Genomic DNA, 23502 nt, shown 5'->3' with positions numbered 1-23502 from the left:
GATGAAGAATGACAAATGCAAAATGCCAGAATCTTGCAGCTGAAATTTATGAAAAGTAAACTTTAAATAGATAGCTACAATGCAGTCAGATTTATCTCTGCCTGCCTTTTTTGCTGCAAAGAGGAGCAAATACCTCAAAGGATGCTAGTGGGCAAAGTATTTAAAATGTATTTCTGCTCTGGCAAGAGGAATAATATTAGTTACCTGCACAATAGCACCACCAAATTAGATCTTAGAAAAATGCCAAGATGTATCCCAGATATGTACCTCTGAACCTGACTGAGTAGTGTCTGGAACCAGAATCCAAAGGCTTAAATTGACGTCAAATCATCCAAACACTGAGCGCAAGTTTCATATGCTAGGAGAATCTGTGTTTAAAACAAACAAAAAAAGACAGGAGAAGTGAACTGTGCAAAAATAGGGGTTGCTTACTTTCTTGCATCTTACCAGGGAATTAAAATGTTTCCAAAACCAAAAATCGAAATCATTAATAAACATATATGTAGTGTTAAACTAAGTCTAGAATTATAGATTTAATCTTTTTTTTAACTGGGAACTTTGGAAAGTACAAAGAAATCTACTTCAAAACTGAACAAAAACATTGTAATACATTCCAGTTTTGTTTTCCACTTTCTCAGTGGCTTCAGAAATAATTTAATCATCAAGAAGCTATACAGGCAAGCTTTTCATGTGATAAAGACAGGCTATCACAATCGTGTACTTTTCTTTTTGTGAGGCAATTGGGGTTAAGTGACTTGCCCAGAGTCACAGCTACTGACTGTTATGTTTCTGAAGCTTTATTATGTAAATATACAATCAGCTGAGTTAGGAAATAAGTAAGTTGCATTTAGAAGGAGAGGCAATGGTACAGTTAACAGGAAACAGCAATTAAGATGTACTAGTGAGCTTTTCAATAAATGCCCTTGTGAGTATGATCCACCACAATATTCTATTTGTGTGTACAGATGTCACTGGGTGATTAAATAAGTTCAAGAAGGCAAAATCTAAAACATCTAAAGCACATAACTGGTTTTAAGAACTGCTTTGCAATCCATCATCCTTAGTTTAAAACCAAATTCAGGAAATGCAGTTTTTATAACCTCCTAGAGTTGAATTATTCAATAATATTGTCATGGATTTGAAGTAACCATCAGCAGTCTGGTGAATACAATTGTTCAGGATCAACATTACATAAAGGACTTCCAAAACAGGTTATACACACATGTAGCATCTAATAATGATAACAGAGATTCTCAACCTCACAAATTGAAAAGTACAAACAGGTAATGCAGAAGTTTCCAAGTTGCTTTAAATGTGTGCACATGGTAGATTTCAAAGGAATAAATATCCTTTAAAGGTGAACTCAGGACCTTCTATCTGGAATGACCTTAGCTTAGGAAGGCTGGTATCTGGAGCAATAGTGAATGCAATTATTGGGTTCCCTAAAGCAGCTGAGACAGCTGCTCTGAGATTCACTGACTTTAATATAAGCACGTGAAAACTTACAACTTCCAAATCAAGCCATGACAAGTCAAGAGGGATTTATTTCCAAACCTCATGTTTCAAAATAAAGATCTTTATGTTAAGCTGGTATACTGAATTCTGCTGGCTTGGGTTCAGAGATACTCATTAACAATTTTTTTTTCACTTCACCTTTAAAAATAAAAATGCAAAAACATATCTTTGAGAAAGAATATCAATGACTTTCATGAAGAAAACACAACTTATCTAAAAATCATTTACATATAAAAATTGTGTCCAGGGTTTGAAACCTGAACAATGACATTAGAGAAGGTTGACTACAATACAAATACAACTCAAGAATCTGGTTTTCTGGCAAGAGTTTTGGAAACAGTAGTGAAACTGGGACTTAAATGTTGACTTGTTTAAGATGAAAATGAGAAATTTTTTCCTATTTTTTTGTTCAGTAGCAATTCAGTCAGCAATATAGTGCACAAATGATACAGGAAAAGCTCCTTTGTGACTAGGATCTCCATCAATGTGGCCAATCTGAAATGGAAAAAAAAAATTCCATGTTAAGAGAGCATCAAAGTGGTTAAGCAAACATTAGTTCTGGGATCTAGCACCAGAAATGAGGACCTGGCAAAGATCACTAATATATCACAGCCCAACTCTAAATAACTGGATGATGTGTTCTATTGAGATGCAGCTCATATATTGATAGTAGGTGGAAGAGAATTTGTATCTACACCGAAGACCCAACCTCACTGACTTTTTTCCCTCTCTGGAAAATGGATGTAAACAAAGGGATAAATCTCAGAACTTTTGGTATTTTTCACTACCTCCAATTTAGGTAGCTTTTTATAGAAATAAAAAGGCAAGTTTACATGGATTTACCAGGAAGGAGTCTTCCAGGTATTAGATATAAGCTTTTGCTTTTTCAAAAGGTAATCATACGGATGACTACTAAATATATACCTTTACCAAACTTCTCACCTCTTTCCCATCTGCAATAAGTCACACACCAATAAAACAGATTTAAAAATATAGTTAATATGATCCCAAAAGAAGAGAGATGAAAACCAAATCACTAGTTTGAAAAATGAAAATTTGAATACATCACTAATGAAGATGAAATCAAAGTAATTATTAGGAGTTATTTTGTCCAACTGTGCCAATAAATTTAATAATTTAAATGAAATGTAAGAATATTTACAAAAAGATAAACTGCCCAAATTAACAGAAGAGGAAACAGAATATCTAAATAAACCTATTTTAGAGAAAGAAATTGAACAGATTATAAATGAGCTTCCTAAAAATAAAGCGTCATGACCAGATGGATTTATAAATGGATTATACAAACATTTAAAGATTAACTAGTTCCAATATGATACATTATTTGGAATAATAGACAAGGAACAAGTCCTATAACAAAGCCCTTTTATGAAACAAATATGGTGCTGATACCTAAACCAGGAAGAGCAAAAACAAAGAAAATTGTACATAGTACATTATAATATGTGAAATGCCATGTTACAATGTAGTATGTATATACTATGCTATAGTATATTATTCTACCCTATGTTGACTATATATTATTCTATACTGTATACTATGCTGTGCCACATAACATATAATACTTTAATATAATACACAGATATACAGTATAGCATTATATAGTATAATGGTATGGTATAGTATAGTGTAGCAGATAGTATAAGACAATATAGCATAGTCCAGCAAAGTACATTATAATATGGCATTTATTATGAGCCTATCAAATGTCATAAAACTGACATAACACATTCTTGCCAATGATATTGACACATCAGGCCAACATAATAAATGACATTACAACACCTTAAAATGTCATTTATTTAATTATTTTAATATATCACCCATCACTCTTGTATTATAAATGCCATAAAATAATGTACAACTATGTTCTACTATTCTATCTTATTTTATTTTATCCTTTCTTAGTCTATGCTATTCTATACTATAACTATACTATACAACACTTCTCTATAGTCTATCATGCTATACTATTTTTTTTCCAGCGTTGAGGAGATTCTTTATGGAGTTTTTATTTTATGAGTAAGAATTACACAGAGGGAATGTTTACACCAATGACATGATAATGGATTCATCAAAGTAAGCTAATTAATCACATTTGTTACACTGCTTGAATTCTTTCCAGTTTCTCCACAGTTCTTTTGGAAATATGGTGACCCCACCTAGACAGAATACTCTAAGGGTCTGATTAACCCAGAATGTAGAGGGAAGATGATGGATCTGTCTTTTTCTATCATGAGTCCATTTTCTTTATCCTTGAATAAGGTTGATTACACCTACCCTTTCCTAATTTGCAGTGCTGTTGTAAGAAAATAATGAGAAATCAGTTTGGACTCTTCTTCAGGCTGGAACACAGACCCTTAAGGTCAGGCCAGAGCTTGGGTCCAGAGACAACCAAGGCATCAGTGTCAGAGGCAAGCTGTCTGTCCAAAAGAACAATGAGAAGCCCTTTAATAATTTTCTGCTTATTTCAGGTGTCATTTCCTTCTTTCATTTCATCACTGTTACTCAATCCTTTAAACCCTCCTTTTTTTTTTTAAATGTCATGCAAAACACTTCCATACTAGTCATGTTGTGGAAGAAAACAGAGAAAAAAAAACCCTCAAGAAAAATAAAGTTAAAAAAAGCACGCTTCAATCTGCATTCAGACATCATAAGTTCTTTGTCTGGGGACAGGTAGCGTTTTTCATTACAAGTTCTTTAGAGCTGTCTTGGATTGTTGTATTGCTGAGAATAGCTAAGTCATTCACAGCTGATCATCCTACAATATTGCTATTACTTGTACACAGCATACTTCAGTTTGCACAAGCTCATATGTCTTTCTAGGTTTCTCTGAAAGCATCCTGCTTATCATTTCCCTTTTATGCTTCTTCCGAGTCTTGTATTTGAAAGTCAAATTTTCTATTTAGTTCTAGTCTTTTCTCAAGAATGCTTAAAATTCCTCTATCTCACTGAATCTCCATTTTTCCCCCCCTCATTGATTATACTCAGTTTTGCTGGGTAGGTGATCCTCAGTTGTAAACCTAGCTCCTTTGCCCTCCAGAATATCATCTTCCAAGCCCTCTGATATGCTATACTATTGCTGCCACTATTTTATACTGTATTATATATTTTATATTATAGTTATGTTACGGTAAAGTACAGCACAGTATAGCTGGTATATCTTAGCATTATACTTTATATACTATATGTTTCTGTTGAATCATTTCAGTTTTGTCTGACTCTTCATAACTCCATTTGGGGTTTTCTTGGCAAAGATACTGAAACAGTTTTCTATTTCCATCCCCAGCTCATTTTACAGATGAGGAAAGTGAGGCAAACAGGGTTAAGTGAATTCACAGGGTCATACAGCTGGTAAGTATCTGAGGGCACATTCGAATTCAGGTCTTCCTGACTCCAGGTTCTATCTATTGCACCACTTAGCTGCCCCATACTGTATGATAGTATATATTAGAGTATATCTAGTATAACAAAGTATGTAGCATGATATAGTATAGCATAGTAAAGCATATTACAGCTCTGGATGCTGCAGTATAGTATGATAGTGCTTGACATCATGTTGCATATCACAGTATGGCATAGTTGAGTAGAACAGTGTAGGTTAGGGTACGGCACAGTACAGTAAAGACAGTACAGGAAAGTAAATGTACTAAAGAAATGACTGAGGAACACCTAGAAAAGGAACTCAGAAGAGCCAAGCTGGCTTTCTCAAGACCATCTCACACCCAAGTAACCATTTTTTGACCTGGTTACCAAAATAGTGGATCTGAGGAATGCTAAAGACATAGTTTACCTGGATTTTTAGCAAACTACCTACTAAAGTATCTTACACCAGGGGTGGGGAAACTGTGGGTGGCCTCAAGGCCACATGTGGTCCTCTAGGTCCTCAAGGGCAGCCCTTTGACTGAATCCAAACTTCACAGAACAAATCTCCTAAATAAAAGGATTTGTTCTGTAAAATTTGGGCTTAGTCAAAAGGCTGCACCCCAAGGACATGTGGCCCTACCCCTATCTTACACTATTCTTGTCAAAAAGGTGGAGATATAAGTTAGATAATGCCATAATTATATGGATTAGGAACTGGTTGAATGGCCACCAGCAAGGAGTAGTCATTAATGTTTTGATATCACCTTACAATAGGTTTGTGATGGGGTGGACATTGGTTCTATGGTCAGACACGTGCTGTGTAACATTTCCATTAATGATCACGTAAGGGCATGCACATCAAATTTGCAGACAACACAAACTTGGGATGGATGGCTAACAAAACAGGTGACAGGATTCAAAACATCTTGACAAGCTGCAACACTGGGCTGAATCTAGGAAGACTTAATATAACAGGGACAAAAATATTAAACTGAGTTCAAAAAATGGACTTCAGAAGTAAAAAGAGGCGTGGTCAGATAGTTTTTTCAGAAGAAAAACATCATTTTTGTGGACTACAAGCTCGAGTTCCTTTTGTGACACAGGAACTAAAAAAAACCAGTGAGATCTTGAGCTATATCATGAGACACAACTTGCAGAAATAAGTTGACGGTCCAACTGTACCTTGTTCTCCATTTCATACATGCAATATTTTGTTCTATTCTGGGTACCACATTTTAGTAGTACCTTCAAGCTGAAGAGCATCCATAGGAGGGCAACCAGAGTAGTGAAAGGCCTTGAGTCTACATCATATGAGGATCAGTTGAAGGAAGTGGGGATGTTCAACCTGGAGAGGGTAAGTCTCATGGGGGTCATGACAGCTATGTTTGAATATTTGAAAGGCTATCATAATGTTGGGGGAACTGGACTTATTCTGCTTAATCCCAGAAAGCAGAATGAGGACTAGGAGGTGAAAATAGTGTAGAAAAAATTTAGGCTTGATTGAAGCTGTCCAAAGTGAAATGTGCTTCCTTGACATTCTCCCACCTCACTGGAGCAGAAGCCAAATGTCACTTTTTGCCTGTGTTACGGTGGTGATCCATTTTTAGGTATAAATGGGATTAGATGTCTCCTGAAGTGCCTTCCAACTCTAGAATTCTCTTATTCTATAAATGTGCATTCATGAAACTCTGTAGAAAACTTCTAAGCTTTATCTTAGGCCTTCCCTTAATAGTCTTCCTTGGTGATCTATCAAGTATCCATTGGTTCAATTTTCACCTCCTTGTAGATGACTCTCAAATCTATATATTTAGTCCCACTTCTCTCATAAGTTCCAATCCTATATTACCGTGTTGTCCATCTCCCCCTGGATATCCCATAAGCATGCCTAAAATAGAATTCGATGTCTTCCCCCTGAAACCCACTTCTTTGCCAAACTTTCCTATTTTTGTTAAGGGTACACTACCACCATTCTTTCCATCCTCAACTCTTTCCTCTTTCTCCCCAGTCTCCTCAGCTTCCCAATAATTTACAGTCTGTAGATCCTACCTTCACAATATCTCTCATATCCATTGCTTTCTCTCTACTGACACGGTCCCTACCCTAGTTCAGACCCTTATCAACTACCATGTGGACTATTTCAATATTACCCTTAACTAGTCTTCCTGTTTGCAAATACTCTATTTCATCTTCCACGCAGCTGCTACATTGATATTCCTAAATACAGTACATATCATGTCGCCTCCCCTTTCAAGCAGCTTAAATGGCTCCGTATTACCCTTAGGATAAATACAAAATCTTGTTTGTCATTTAGTGTCCTTCAGGTACAATCTGGCTCCAACCTCTCTAGATTAATTTCACATTATCCCCTCTCACACACTCTACATTACATCTAAATTAGCCCATTTCCTGGTCCCCATTCAAGATACTTCATCTTCTGGCTGTGCTCAATGCTAGAATAAGTCTTAGAATCCTCATCTCCCTTCAAGATTCAGCTCAAATGCCACATTCTTTATAAGGTTTTACTATGGTGTTTTTCTCATTTCCTTGAGAAACTGAATATTACGTATGTGTGTATGCTGCTTCCCTTCCCAGTAGAAGTTACTGCCTTGGAGGGCAGAGACTGATTAGTTCTTGAGTCTGTCTCCTCAGTGTCTGGCACATAGTAAGCACTTAACATTTATAGAATATAAAAATGTGATTAAGGTAGGTATTAATACATTGATTTCATGAGCAAAGATTATCTAGCCCTCCCCCCCTTTTTAAAAATTAATTTATTTTTAGTTTTCAACATTCACTTCCATAAGCTTTTGAGTTTTAAATTTTCTCCCTCTCCTTCTTCATCTCCCTCCCTAAAATGGCATTCAATCTGATATAGGCTATACATATACATTCCTATTAAACATATTTTCACATTAGTCATGTTAGAAGGAAGAATTAGAATCAAAAGAAGGAAGCACAAGAAAGAGGAAACAAAACAAAACCAAAGGGAAAAAAAGAGCAAATACTATGCTTCAATCTGCATTCAAACTCCATAGCTCTTTCTCTGGATGTGGATATCATTTTCCATCACGAGACTTTTGGAGATGTCTTAGATCCTTGCATTGCTGAGAAGAGTCTATCAAAGTCAGTCATCGTACAACGTGCCAATAAAATTTACATGTAATAAAGAGCTATGGAAAGACAGACTAAAAATTAATTGGAAACTAAATAATCTAATCCTAAAGAATGAGTGCGTCAAACAACAAATCATAGAAAAAATCAATAACCTCTTCCAAGAGAATGACAATAATGAGATAACATACCAAAACGTATGGGATGCAGCCAAAGCAGTTCTTAGGTGAAATTTTATATCTTTCAATGCTTACATGAATACAGGAAGAGGAGATCAATGAATTGGGCATGCAACTAAAAAAAGCTAGAAAAAGAACAAATTTAAAATCTCCAATTGAATACCAAATTAGACATTCTGAAAACTGAAGGAGAGAGCAATAAAATTGAAATTAAGAAAACTACTGAACTAATAAAAAAAACTAAGCTAGTTTCATAAAAAAAAATAGATAAATCTTTGGTTAATTTGATAAAAAAAAAAAAAGAAAGAAGAAAACCAAATTACCAGTATCAAAAATGAAAAGGGGGCATTTACCACCAATGAAGAGGAAATTAAAACAATAATTAGGAGCTATTTTGCCCAACAATATGCCAATAAATCTGACAATATAAAGGAAATGGATAAATATGTACAAAAATATAGACTGCCCAGGTAAACAGAAAAGGAAATAAAATACTTAACCCCATTTCAGAAAAAGAAATTGAACAAGCCATCAATGAACTCCCTAAGAGAAAATCTCTAGGACCAGATGGATTTACAAGTGAATTATACCAAATATTTAAAGAACAATTAATTCTAATACTATATAAACTATTTGGAAAAATAAGAAAGGGAATTCTTTTTATGATACAAATATGGTGCTGATACCTAAACCAGGAAAAGCCAAAACAGAGAAAGAAAATTATAGACCAATTTCCCTAATGGATGAATATAGATGAAAACATTTTAAATAAAAAATTAGCAAAGAGATTACAGCACCTTATTATGAGGACAATACACTACAACTAGGTGGGATATATCAGGAATGCTGGACTAGTTCAATATTAGGAAAACTATCAGCATAACTATATCAATACCAAATTAACAGAAATCATATGTGTATCTCAATAGATGCGGAAAAAGCTTTTGATAAAATACAACACCCATTCCTATTAAACACTAGAGAGCACAGAAATCAATGGAGTTTTCCTTAAAATGATATGTAGCATCTATCTAACACCATCAGCAAGCATTATATGTAATAGGGATGAGCTAGAAGCACTTCCAATAAAATGAGGGGTGAAACAAGGACGACCATTATCACCACTGTTATTCAACATTGTATCAGAAATGTTAGCTTTAGCTATAAGAGAAGAAAAAGAAACTGAAGGAATTAGAATAGGAAATGAAGAAACAAAGATAATATTCTATGCAGATAATGTGATGGTATATTTACAGAATCTCAGAGAATCTGAGATAATTAACAACTTTAGCAAAGTTGCAGGATATAAAATAAACCCATATAAATCATCAGCATTTCTATATATTACTAACAAAGCCCAAAAGCAAGAGATAGAAAGAGAAATTCCATTTAAAGTAACTATAGACAATATAAAATATTTGGGAGTCTACCTGCCAAAACAAACCCAGGAACTGTAAAAACACAATTACAAAACACTTTTCACACAAATAAAGTCAGATCTAAATAATTAGAAAAATATCAGTTGCTCATGGTTAAGCCAAACTAATGTAGTGAAAATGACAATTCTCCCTAAGTTAATTTACTATTCAGTGCCATACCAATCAAACTACCAAAAAATTATTTTATAGAGCTAGAAAAAATAATAACAAATTCATCTGGAAGAACAAAAGGTCCAGAATATCAAGGGAATTAATGAAAAGAAATGCAAAGGAAAGTGGCCTAGTTGTACTAGATCTAAAACTGTATAAAATTGGATAAAGCAGCAATCATCAAAACTACTTGGTACTGACTAAGAAATAGTGGTGGATCAGTGGAATAGGTTGGTACACAAGACACAATAGTCAATGACTGTAGTAATCTACATTTGGAAAAAAAAGAAAAAAAAAGAAGCATCAATCTACACTTGATAAATCCAAAGATTCTAGCTTCTAGGACAAGAACTCACTATTTAACAAAAACTGCTGGTAAAACTGGAAAATAGCATTATTGCAGAAACTAGGCATAGACCAACATCTTACACCATATACCAAGATAAAGTCAAAATAGGTACATGATTTCAATATAAAGGCTGATATTATAAGCAAATTAGGAGAGCAAGGAATAGTTTACCTGTCAGATCTATGGACAAAGAAGAATTTTTTTTTGGCTAGGCAATGGGGTTAAGTGACTTGCCTAGTGTCAGACAGCTAGTAAGTGTTACGTGTCCGAGGCTGGATTTGAACTCAGGTTCTCCTGAATCCAGGGCCGGTGCTCTATCCACTGCGCCACCTTGCTGCCCTCAGTAAGGAATAATTTATGACCAAACAAGAGATACAGAACATTATGAAATGCAAAATAATTTTGATTCAATAAATTTAAAAAGTTTTTGCAAGAGCAAAGCCAATGCAACCAAGATTAGAATGGAAGGAGAAAGCTAGGAAACAATTTTTATAGCAATGTCTCTGATAAAGGCCTCATTTCTAAAATATTTAGAGAACTGAGTCAAATTTATAAGAATTCAAGTCATTCCCCAATTGATAAATGGTCAAAGGATATGAACAGGGAGTTCTCAAATGAAGAAATTAAAGCTATCTATAATCATATAAAAATGCTCTAAATCACTACTAATCAGAGAAATGAAAATTAAAACAACTCTGATGTATCACCTCACACCTATCAGATTGGCTATCATGACAAAATTGGAAAATGATAAATGTTGACAATGTGGGAAAACTGGAACACCAATGCATTGTTGGTGGAGTTGTGAACTGATCCAATCATTCTGGAGAGCAATTTGGAACTATGCCCAAAGGACTATAAAACTGCATGCCCTTTGACCCAGCAATAGCACTTCTAGATCTGTATCCCAAAGAAATCATAAAAATGGGAAAAAGACCACATAGCAGCTCTTTTTGTGGTGGCCAAGAATTGGAAACTGAAGGGATACCCATCAGCTGGGGAATGGCTGCACAAGTTGTGGTATATGAATATTGTTGCATAAGAAATGATGAGCAAGCAGACTTCAGAAAAACCTGGAAAGACTTACATGAACTGATGCTGAATGAAGTGAGCAGAACCAAGAGAACATTGTATACAGTAACAGTAACACTGTTCGATAACCAGCTTTTACAGACTTAACTCTTTTCAGCAATGCAAGGATCTAAGACAACTCCAAAACACTCATGATGGAAAATGCTATCCACATCCAGAAAAAGAACTACAGAGTCTGAATACAGATCAAAGCATATTATTTTCTCTTTTTTTTTTGTTTCTTCTTTCTCATGGTTTTTCCCTTTGGTTCTAATTCTTCTTTACAACATGACTAATATGGAAATGTGTTTAATATGATTGTATGTGTATAACCTATATCAGATTGCATGATATCTTGGGGAGGGGGCAAGGGGAGGAGGGGGAGAAAATTTAGAAATAAAACTCTTATAGAGTGAATGTTGAAAACTAAAAATAAGTAAAAAATTTAACAGGGGAAAATTAATATTACCTCTGATTTCAGCTTTATCAATTTTATAATGTAATTAATACTTATGCTGCATTGAAATTTAGAATTGTCAGTATTTGCCTGAACTCACCTCACTCAAAAATGCAGTCTGTTCTAGTCTGAATTGACTTTAAGGCCTGGTTGAAAGGGAATGATGCTATAACTAACTCATGCTGCTACTCCCCCACACCCATAGTATGTTTTAAAGTAATGCTTAGTGAAGTATGAACAGGAGATAATAACTGGTAAATTTTCATGTTAGTAACAGTGGGTAGTAACTGAGGTTGCAATTATGTTATCATAAGGTTTGAGATGTCATTACATTGGGTAGAAGTAGACCACCATCTGTAGCTCCAAGGTATTGGTGCCCATGGTGGGCCTCCTGCTAGAGGATCAGGCAGACCTATGAGATCCAAGCTCCCATTATCAACATCACCACCTTGCCTTCTGGCTCTCACTGGGTCTTGATATCATAAGAAGACCTGTGTTTGTAGGGTGTATAGCAATCAAATCCAGGTATCCCAAAAAGCTACCATACTTGCAGTACGCTCTGCATCTCGATCAGGCCCTTTCTGGAACTGAAGATAACTCCTAATAAAAGCATCTACTGTAATGCAGTTACAGCGATCGTCTACAAATCCTTAACAGTTGGAGGGTTTAGTTCTATTAGAAAATGCCCACGTGTCCACACCAAACTCTTGAAATGAGTAGATCAGACACGTGACAAATTACTATGACACCCATAGTACAGACTGCATCCCACAATGAGAACAGCTGTTACCCTATTTTCCCATTCTTGAGGATACATCCTTTGTAGCAGATGCCATGGGAAGTCCAGGTGCTCAAATACAGCATGGACTATCACATCAAGGTTGGTAAGTACGGATCTGGCAGCTTGACTAAATATTGCTCTCAGCTGAATTGCTGGTGCTGGTATATGTTCTAGTCACCGGCAGCCTAAGGAAGTGATATTACCATTATCCATTAAATAACCAAAATTATGCCAGGTGAACACTATATCTGTACACAGGAGTTGCTCAATGACATTTGGTATCAGCTATACCAGGTCTTGCTGAAGGTATGTTAATTTAGCTTGAGTTGTCTCCCACCCCAAGAGAAAATGCCAGCAGACACAGAAGCACAAGGTATAGTGCTCACCCTGTGCTTCAACCTATGCTTGGTCTGACAAATTGTGTACAATCAGAAATCTACCGTTTCTGAGCCAGTGTGACATTGGCTGCCCAGGACCCTTGAGCTTTGATTCCTTCAATTAAAGGTCTGAGTTTGGTCAGCCTGATTTGCTACACACTGTGAGGTTAATGTTTCAAGGATTGTGCTGGTGTCATTAAGGATAATTTCAAGTATCTCTCAGGCTTCCAAGCAGTATTTGCTCTTCTGGGAAGAAAGGTGACAACGTTTCTGCGATCAGCTGCTATCAGTAAGGTTCTTGTCTTTGCAAACAAACATTACAAATGCAGGAAGTCGAGGGTAGGCCATTAATGTCAATAGTATGATTTATCACAGCCTCTGTAGTGAATGGTGCCACACTACTATTCCCAGTACCCATAAGACCCCCAAATACTAGATGATTGTCTGTAGGGCCAAGTTCCACAACACCTTGACAAGCTGCAGAAGCTGGTGCTTGAATAACACTGACCTTCCATCAAGAGGAGCATGCATTATTTGCTGTGAAATGGTTTCACACTGCCAACTGTTTGATGTATTGGAATGCTATCTGACAGTGTCCTGTCCCCAGGTATTAGACCTTCCTTGCTGTGAGTATCTGTGAATCCTGAGAAGAAAGATGCCATGTTTCAACATAAATGAATGGTTCCCTCCCCACATTTGCTTGCTAACCAGTTTAACTGAGACTCATTTGTTGACCATACACAAGCAACCAGCTTAAGCTGGATGGCTCCCCTCCCCCAGACAATTCTTTAGTCTTTGCCTGTCCTTGAAGAAAATTAAGACTGGTTTGATCTACTTCAAGGTGACAACTGGGTGGTTCTGATTTTCTAGCCAAGAAATGCAATTAACATTCCATATGCAATTAACATTCCATAACCATCAGAGATGGGACATAATCAGTCACACCCAAAGGCCAACCCCTCCCCCAACTATCACATTTGAACTCAAGATGAGTCTTACTGACTCCAGGCCAGGCACTTTATCCACTGTGCCATCTAGCTGTTATTGTAGTGAATCTACTGTATAATGAGAACAGACTACTATATACAAGCAAGTATCCAGATGATTTCCCCTCAAGTTCTCTTCCAAGTTCTCACTGTGGCATAGAGATGAACCAGATTCTAACAGACCATGCTAATAAGTACAAGTTTTGGAAGGTCATGAAGCTGAAAGGCTTTGAGTGCCACATGTCCAAGGGCCAGACTAGTTAAATGCAGAGAGGCTCATCTCTGCCCACCAGGTGATGAAATTTTTTGTATGAATCAATTCATAAAGAGCATCTACTAAGGATACATTAGTAAGCACACTGATGAAGTCATGGATTCCTGAAGTATATAGAAGTATGCAATAACTAGATAACAGGATGGTGATACTATGGTGCAGAAATCAGTATTAATAATTTAACTCTCATATTGTCATAATGATTATACTTACACCTTTACAATACTATTCATTTTTAACATAAAATGATACACACTGATCTGACATGAAAATAACATTCTAGTGGGGCAGCTAGGTGGCGCAGTGGAAAGAGCACCGGCCCTGGATTCAGGAGGACCTGAGTTCAAATCCAGCCTCAGACATAAAACATTCACTAGCTGTGTGATACTGGGCAAGTCACTTAACTCCACTGCCTAGCCAAAAATAAATAATCAAACAATTAAATAAATAAATAATAGATCAATTAATTAATTAATTAATGAGCATTCTATGCTGTGCATATAATTAGGGAAAAAACAATTTCAAGTGAAATATGTGATAATGACATTATCACTAAAATATCATGGATCATTCACACTGAAAAACATCCTAAAACACACTGAAACCACCAGTTATTATTTAGTAAAAAATATTTTTAAATTTATCTATATGATACTGAACAGATTAACCAAGTAGGTCCATGTTTTCAATAAATTTGAATGCTATTACAAAACACACTGACACAGCCAGCCATATGCCATATGAAATGCAAAATAACCAGATACAAAAGTTGTAAAAAATGTCTTCTGTGGTCAATGAAAGATCAGGAGAAATAAAACTTGAGGTTTTAAAGATATTCACATGCATGGTGGATTTAGTAATTGGCCTATTACAATGGCACACTATGAAAGTAGAACATTTTGTTTTGTTAAGGAAAAGTAGGTAAAGATATTTGAAAACATAAAAGTATTAATTAGGGTCCAGAAAAAAAGGAACTTAGAAACATAAAGTATGGTATAAGGTAAGTTAGTAAAATGAGAATAGGCTGGGGGCAGCTAGGTGGTGCAGTGGATAGAGTGCTGGCCCTGGATTCAGGAAGACCTGAGTTCAAATCCAGTCTCAGACACATAACACTTACTAGCCGTGTGACCCTGGGCAAGTCACTTAATCCCATCGCCTAGCCAAAAAAAAAAATAAATTTTAAAAAAATGAGAATAGGCTGGTTCTAAATTATGGAGGGCCTTGTATACAATTTTGGTTTTATTCTGTAAGCAATGTTGAGCTGCCATTTTTATTTTTATCTGTTGTCAACTTTTTAAAAATTCGTTTGAGATATAATGATTAGGATATACTTTATTATCTGTTTTCGCTGAGCAGGATAATAACAGACATATAAATTTTTATTTTGGCATAGTCAGCAGAATACCAAAGATGAAGGCACTCCAATGATAAACTCATGTCATTTCATGTATTCTTTCCTGGCACAGTGGGCACTCAAAATATTTTTGAATGAATAAATTAAGGAAGTATTGGTTTGTACAATACACACAAATAAAATTGTACATAGTAAATGTGCTTTAAACTAAACAGGAATAGAAAAAAAATCAAAGGAATATGTTTAGCTCTTTAGGAGAAAGAAATTACCACTCACCACCACGTTTAGCTTAGTTTAGTTTAACTGACCATGTAAGTTAAATATTAAAAGCAGAAATGATTTACTAATAACTGATTGTATATAAGGCCTTTTAAAACTAAGAGAGTACTCTAAACACTCAAGATTTCATTGGTATGGGTCCTCCCTCCATCAGTGCAGATCATTATCTCCTCTCTGTTTAGAAGCCCAACTTCACTATTGCTGCACTTGAAATTATTTATTATCTAGGAACCAACCCTCTGGTAATGAGCCTCTTTAAACTGCTTGGGTGAGAGATGTGAAATATGTCACTGAGCTACTACTTAAAACCTTCCTAGCTTGCAGGACCTGGGTTTTTACTCTACTAAGCATAGGTTTCAAGAACTCATGGTTATTTCTCTATCATGATGAGTCAGAGTATGACATTTATAGAGAATAATATCTAACAAATAACAAGAGTGTAAAAAAAATTTGATTTGGAAAGGACCTTATGCGTCATTTAGTTCATGTACCTTTCCCTTAACTCATCCCATTACATAGATCAACAAACAGAAAAGTTTGCTGATATGCCTGCAGTCAAAAATACTTGAAGTGGCCAAGACAGGACTCAAACCCAAGTCTAGGACAAATACACTTAGATGGATCTGTGATCTCATTGAAGTAGGTACTTTTTCTCAAGGTATAGATCACTTTATCTACTGAGCCTTTAAAAATTTTCTTTTGAATTTTCACATTGGTCATGTAAAGAAGAATTAGAACCAATGGGAGGAAACACAAGAAATAGGAAACAAACAAAACAGAAGGAAAAAAAGAGCAAACAGTATGCTTCAATCTGCATTCAAACTCCACAGTTCTTTCTCTGGATGTAGATAGCATTTTCCATCATAAGACTTTTGGAGATGTCTTAGATCCTTGCATTGCTGAGAAGAACTAAGTCTATAAAAGTTGGTCATTGAACAGTGTTACTGTTACTGTGTACAACTTTCTCCTGGTTCTGCTCACTTCACTCAGCATCAATCCATAGAAGTCTTTCCAGGTTTTTCTGAAGTCCACCTGCTCATCATTTCTTAATAGCACAATAGTATTCCATTTCATTCATATACCACAACTTGTTCAGCCATTCTCCAATTCATGGGCATCTCCTCAATTTCCAATTCTTTGGCACCACAGAAAGAGCTGCTATAAATATTTTTGTATGTCTGGGTCCTTTTCCCATTTTTATGATCTCTCTGGGATACAGACCTAGAAATGCTATTGCTGGGTCAAAGGGTGTGGCACATTATTGTAGCCCTTTGGGCATAGTTCCAAATTGCTCTCCAAAATGGTTGGATCATTTCACAACTCCATCAACAATGCATTAATGTTCCAATTTTCCCACATCTTCTCCAACATTTATCATTTTCCTGTTTTGTCATGTAGCCAATCTAATATGTGTGATGTGGTACTGCAGAGTTGTTTTGATTTGCATTTCTCTAATCAACAGTGATTTAGGACATTTTTTCATAAGACTATAGATAGCTTTTTTTCATCTGAAAACTGCCTGTTCATATCCTTTGACCATTTATCAGATGGGAATGACTTGATCACTTTCTTACTATATAATTCTTATCCTTGCCTTCCCAGAGATCCTTTACTGAGGATCGACCTAATACATTAGAGGCCTTCCTGGAGGTCTTTCAAAGTTCCATAGGTTCTCCTCCAGCAATTTGGCTGGAGATCTTTAATATTTTTTTTTCTCACTGCACCTGTTTCCTGGATAGTATTTCTTGTGATAAGTCACTAGTGACAATATGCTAGAGTCTATAAACAACCAACATACATGACTGCATTGCCTTTTTCAGTCTTCTATACTTTATTCAGTGAGTATGCTGTTCTATAATTCAGAACTATGGAACTCAACAAGAATACTACTGTTAAAAAAGATAGATTTGTCTGTCAAGAGAGGCTCATGACCACTGAAAAATGCTTCATAATCTCCCAAATGCAATTTAACCTGATTTCATCTTTCTATTCAATTCTGCATTCAATTCACTATTCTTCTGCAATCCCTGTGCGAGATAACTGTCCCAATGGACTATCTCAATAAACCATCCAGCTGATTACATCTAACAGTATGGAAAATAAGGCATTTTTCATCTACTTAATTCTTTGTATGTGGAATATTAGGTCAAAATCTTTTGTGTGGTTCTGGATCTTGTTAAAGAGAACATCCTGGGGCTTAATGCAATCAATACAATGTCTGCCAACAGGAGAGTTTGAAGAATGATACCATTCCTTTCCTATCTGGACCTTACCTGAAAATGGCAAATAACTAACAAGTACAGCTCTCCCTATGTTATGCCTTACTTGATACTAGTAATCATAGGCTCCCTGAAGAAAGATTATTCTTGTGGTTGTACCTATCAAAGGATCTTTCAGATGATTTCAATATACCTGGGAAAATTCCCACCAAAGGGGAGTCTTAAGGATTGCCTTTTGCTCTAGGAAGTTAAATGCCTGTTTATAATCAGTAAATGCTGTAGTGTCTTAACTTCTTTAACATTTTGGACAACAGAATAATCATGAAGATGTGGTCAGCTGTAGAAATAATTTCAGCAAGTCGCCTGGTCCTCATACTTTCATCAAGACTGATCTTGATGTATGTATAGATTTTCTCACATGGATTTTATAAATGTGAGCAATGAGACATAAGGATTGGTAGCTATGTGCAGTTGATCCCTGGGGAATGATGTCTGTGAACCTCCCCCACTCAATTATTTTGTATCTTCCCATCTTTGGTGGTGATAAGTTTATTATAGAAACACTGAAGGATCAATTCTTATTTTTCATCTCCTACTTGTCTTTCTAGTTTCACTTAATGCTTTTAGAATGATCTGGCAAAGCTGAGTCTTGCATCTTGATTTTTGTCTTGCCACTGGACTTAGATGACTCAGGAAGAGAGAGGCTGATGACTGCAATTCTCCCTCACTTAAATCCAATTCATGTCCAAGTCATCACCTGTGATGTCATGAGGTCATTTCTTAGAAAATGAAGCATGAATAGCAACATTAGAAATGTTACTCACAATCTTCATCCTCCATAAGGTTTTTAAATGAATTTAAATTTATAGTATAAACTAGTTTCCCTTGGCTGCTAGGTTTCTCCACTTAGCTCAGCAATGAGATTAAATATTCATGGGCTGAGGGGGGTTTTCTGGACTCTTTTGGCCTCTTCATCTTATATTGGTAGGAAATATGTATTGTAGGAAATGGAGCTAGTTCACCTTGATGTCTTCTCCTCTAGTCATGTCCCATCACTTTTTGTTGTCAGTAGCTTATTGGTATAGGTCAATACTGAGCTACTTCATCGGTACCTGGCCATCTCTTCTCACCTTTATCCTTCTAATTGTACTGACTTTTACCTTTGCTGTAACTAGTTAATACTCTACTAGAACAAAGCTGTCAAGACACAATCAAATTCATTTTGTGATATTGTTTGGGGTCTGTCAAATTTAGTACCTTCAAACTTTCTTTTTTGATACAATAATCATGATTCAGAGGAAAAAAGTTTCCAAGTAATGCATAAGTTTTTGGTTTCACTTATTTCTTAATCCTCAATCATATTTTCCGTCGCCATCTTCCATGGACTTTTGCATGGATGTTATTGTGTATTAATTCAGTTTGAAGGATTTAGTTTTCATAAAATCTCTACCGTTCCATCCTTGCAAAGGATGGTATGCTGCAATTTTCTTCACGATGTTTTTTCCTCCTTAGGTTTATGTAATAAAAGTACATACAACAGTAGAAGAGTAATTTAAAAAAAACAAACTGATAATTGTATTTCCATAATTGGATCCTTTTATAACTGTATATATTTTATTTTATGCATTTAAACAATTATTCTGAGGAGTCCATAGGATTGTTGAAGGGTTCCACGAGCAATGAAAGACAGAATGAGCAAGTGTTATATAAAATGATGTCTCTTAATTCTTTTAGAAAAAAATAAAATAAACTGCATTTATTTACCTCTCTAGGAAGAACACATAAATAATTTTTATATTTAACCACAATTTACATCTTCTGGTTTATTGTAAGGATGTCAGTGCTGATCCCTACCTGGATCACTGTCTTGTCCTGGAAGAGGGGTTTGTGTAGTTCAATGAAATTTCCAACAATTTTGTGCAGGGTTAACCAAGATGGACACATCATAGTGGAGAGTTCTGAGAAAAGATGGTCCACTGGACTACTTTCAGTTGCTGGAACAAGACACTATCTCCAGACTTGGAATTTTCTCTGGCTTTCTCTCATGAATGGAAATGTTGTCCCTCTTCACCTCTGCTTCCTTTGAGTACCAGCTAAAATCTCACTTTCTACAGGAAGCCTTTCCTACTCCTTAATTCTACCACCTTGCCTCTGTTATTTTCAATTTTTCTGGGATATCTTGTTTGTACAGTTGTTTGCATGTTGTCTCCTCCATTAGTATGTGAGCTCTTTGAGTACAGGGACTGTCTTTTGCCTTTGTCTGTATCCCCATGCTTAATAGAGTGCCTGACCCATAGCTTAATATTTATTGACTGATCAGATCACCCCTCCCAGTTTAAATTTTCAATGGCTGGCTACATATAATCTGGTCAAGTTAGCTTTTTATGTCCTCTGCAAATTGGTTCCAACTTTCCTAGTACATCAATCTCCTTTATACTCCATGTTCCAGCAAAACTAGACTAGCTGTTTCTTGAACATGTTATTTCCCACAGTTGCACAAGCTGTCTCTGATGCCTAGAATATATTCTTTTCATTTCTACTTATTAAATTCTTCCCTCGCAAGTAAGTTCACATCCATCTCAATTTTCAAGTCTGGCCTGATTAACCCAAATGAAAGCATACTATCCTTACATAAATTTTTCTAGGGTATTTTGGTTTTTTCCCTGGCTTCCATCAACTCCTCAATTTTCATATAATTATCTATGTAAATTATAGCCTTCCTGCAACTTACCATTGTGTAAACTGCTTAAGGACAGACTGTCCTTTTTTAATACAAGAAACTTGGTTAGTATTTGATAGACTCTTAATAAATGTCTGCTGAATTCATTTGATATCCTCTTCTCCTCTGGCTTCCAGGACAGCACTTTGATGGTTCTCCTTCTTCTTTTCCAACTACTTTTTCTAGTGTTTTTCTGAATCTTCCTCCTCTCATGCCTTGGAAAGTCAGAAATTCCTCTTACGGTTCTGTCCCTGGTTCTCATTTTTCTACAAGGGTTCTTTTAAAATATTTTGGGGGGCAGTGGATGGAGTACCGGCCCTGAAGTCAGGAGGACCTGAGTTCAAATCTGGCCTCAGACCAAACACTTGACACTTACTAGCTGTGTGACCCTGGGCAAGTCACTTAACCCCAACTGCCTAAAAAAGAAAATCTGATGACTGTATTTCAACATAATTGTTTTTCTATGTAATCTTATTTTCTTTTTTAAAAAAAGTTGTATATTTAAGAACATTATTCTGAGGAATCCCTAGGCTTCACCAGATTGTCCATGGGATCTGTATCACAAAAATAGTTAAGAACCTCTGCTCTACATTCTCTCTAGCGCAACTCATCCATTCCCACTCCTTCCATAAGTACTTCTAGGAAGACATCTGGCACATAGTATACATGCTTAACATACTACGTTGATTTATTGCTTTCCATATCCATATCCACTCCTTTCTGAGAGCTTCAATTTTTCATTTCCAACAGCTTACTAGATAACCGCACTTGCATCTCCAATTCTTTGATATCTTTACCAGAGACCCCTCCCCTTCAACTTTCCTATTTCTTTTCATGGCAATACTACACTGTTACCCAACTTCAAAACTGAATCTTTCATTTTCCCTCATAGTCAGTCTGCACATTCAATCAGTTAAATCTGTTGCCACAACAGTTCTAATCAATCCTCTCTTATTCCAACACCATTATTCTCACCTTTTAAAATTCCTGTCTACAACTCATCTTCCACAGTGCTGCCAGTACAACCTGATTATGCTCAAAAAAATCAAGAGGAGTTTCCATGACCTACTGGGTAAAAAGAAATATAATGCCCTCCTCCCCACAAATACTGGCTCCACCTACTTTTCCATCCATATTTCCTCTTCCAAAATTCCCTGTTCTCCCCCTACCTTTTCCTTTCTTCATGTTTTCCCTCCATGTCTGAAATGGACTCCCATCAAAATCTGTTTGCTGAAATCTCTCCCTTTCTTCAAGGCCAAGTTTAGGTGTCACCAATCTATAATATTTGGCATGTATATAGGTCTATAGGGTTTGCAACACATTTTACAAATATTATCTCATTTTCATAACAGTGTGAAATAGGTGATACTATTATTATCTGAATTTTATAGATGAGGAAACTCAGGCAAAAAGAAATTGAGTGAAATGCCAGATTCACATAGCTATCACCCATCTGACATTACATTTGAACTTGGGTCTTCCTGACTGTAGCTCTACTGCTGCCTTACTCTCCTCCTGTCCGTACTTCTCCTTCCAATTGGATGGGATCTCACCTTCCTCCAATTTTTTCTTGTAGTTTGAACATTTCCTTCCTACATGCCATATTTTCCCTAGCATTAGAATTGAATGTATATGTGTGTGTGTATTTTATCTCTCCAAATTACACTGCGATTTCCCTACGGACAGAGACAAAGTCTATCACTATGCTTCACAAATAACGGTCAACAAATAATTTCCTTGAGTTTACTTGTCGATGTGCCAGTTATGGCTCCCCAATATAATGTAATTATGCCTACCAGAAACTTAATAAACGTTTGTTGGGTGATAATTATTTGGATGTTTATAGAAGTTCTTTCCCTATAAATTCTTTCTCTGGGTTCTCAAAAAGAAGTCCCAACCAAGAAACCAACCCTGTGAAGTAGAATTAGAATATGCAGACTTTAAATAGAAGGAAACTGAAGTTCAGCAAACGTGTCGGGGGTGAGGCGGGGATAAAGGAGGTCTTTTCTTTGGCCAACATTTCTTTTACTCGCTAGTTCATCCACTGAACAAACACTATTAAACATCTCCTGCTACAGGTGTGACAAGGTGAGATAAGTCCTCCGAGAATTCAGCCTAGTAAACGAAGATGACAATAATACACTGTGATCTTGGGGCACCACAGCGATGCAAAACACGAGTGTCAAGTGAAGTTTGAGGGGAAAGGTCACTGAGAGCAGAGGGGTCAGGGAAAAGGATTCCTGAAGAGTGGCTTCCGAGTCAGCTTTTGAGAAAGTGGTAGAGAGCAACAGGTGAACGGCGGGGACCCGTATTTAAAGAAAGCATGGACAACAGCCTGAGCCCACAGGCGCGGGAAGAACGAGGCCGGGTGGGTCTCGCAGCCAGTGTGGGGCAGGAAGCCCCCTCCCAGGCCGCGCGGCCTTCCCTGCGGCCTCCCCACCCGGGCTCGGCTGCGCGCAGTTCCTCCCTCCCCGCGCTCCTTACAGCGGTCCGATCAGTAGCTGGTCGCTCTCCTCGGCCGGGATCGCCGACATCTCTGGGGTCAGGGGAAGGGAAGAGGAAAGAGAGGATGCGACGAGCCACCACAAGCCCTGCAAAGCACCGAGAGAGGAGAGAAGCCCCCAGCTTTCCTCTCAGAGCATTGCGAGCACCACTTCCGGCGTCTCTGAGGCGCTCGAGACCTTACTTCCGGTGCGGGCCTGACCCAGGAGGTTTCGCGGCTTCCTTTCGAGCCCGGGAGCGCGCGGGGCGGGGCTAGGAGAGGCGTTCTACGCCTGCGGAGTGGGAATGGTGACGGCATCCGGGCCGTGACGTGAGAGGAAGGAAGGAAAGGGAAAGAAAAAAAAGTCTGACGG

General features: G+C 36.8%; 1 long non-coding RNA gene across 1 annotated transcript; it reads right to left on the bottom strand.

Moving 5' to 3' along the window:
* Nucleotides 1-1524: 1524 nt before the first annotated feature.
* Nucleotides 1525-23445, bottom strand: LOC144455842 (uncharacterized). Its single transcript, XR_013484649.1, has 2 exons — nucleotides 23132-23445; nucleotides 1525-2010 (listed from the first exon to the last, which is right to left on the bottom strand). It is a non-coding gene; the product is annotated as an uncharacterized LOC144455842 (long non-coding RNA).
* Nucleotides 23446-23502: the final 57 nt, after the last annotated feature.

This window comes from Phascolarctos cinereus, unplaced genomic scaffold (genome assembly GCF_003287225.1).
Source record: "Phascolarctos cinereus isolate Bilbo 61053 unplaced genomic scaffold, phaCin_HiC Scaffold_2;HRSCAF=192, whole genome shotgun sequence".
NCBI lineage: Eukaryota > Metazoa > Chordata > Mammalia > Diprotodontia > Phascolarctidae > Phascolarctos > Phascolarctos cinereus.
Note: the sequence above shows the minus strand (reverse complement) of the source record. Positions and strands in the feature narration are given on the sequence as shown.